Raw genomic sequence first — 298 nt, 5'->3', positions numbered from 1 at the left:
TAATTACCTGCTTCTCATGGCCAAAACCTAGAAGAACCAGTAATTCCACATTTTTATAAATTCATAACATGCACACCTGATGGGAAGAAAGGCTATGATGCAGTGAGCAAAGATGAATGATTTAATATTCCATAGCTTTGACCTAACCAAGTCTTAACTGGCATCACTATTGTTAGCAAAAAAACAAACAATGTGGAATATAAAGGCTATCAAATGTCCTAAGAATTCAAAATAAACTTCTCAGCTATGATTTTAATATTGGAATTAAATTGAATTTCACATTTATCAACTGATAATT

General features: G+C 31.2%; 1 protein-coding gene across 1 annotated transcript in view; it reads left to right on the top strand.

Annotated features, from left to right (window-relative positions):
- The window catches only part of yap1 (Yes1 associated transcriptional regulator), a 23989-nt gene that overhangs the window by 3057 nt on the left and 20634 nt on the right, over window positions 1-298 (top strand). The gene's annotated exons all lie outside the window — the stretch shown is intronic.

Source organism: Morone saxatilis, unplaced genomic scaffold, assembly GCF_004916995.1.
Source record: "Morone saxatilis isolate NCDOM2014 unplaced genomic scaffold, NCSU_SB_2.0 Contig8, whole genome shotgun sequence".
NCBI classification, from domain to species: Eukaryota; Metazoa; Chordata; class Actinopteri; family Moronidae; genus Morone; species Morone saxatilis.
This window is presented reverse-complemented; position numbering and strand designations above follow the sequence as displayed.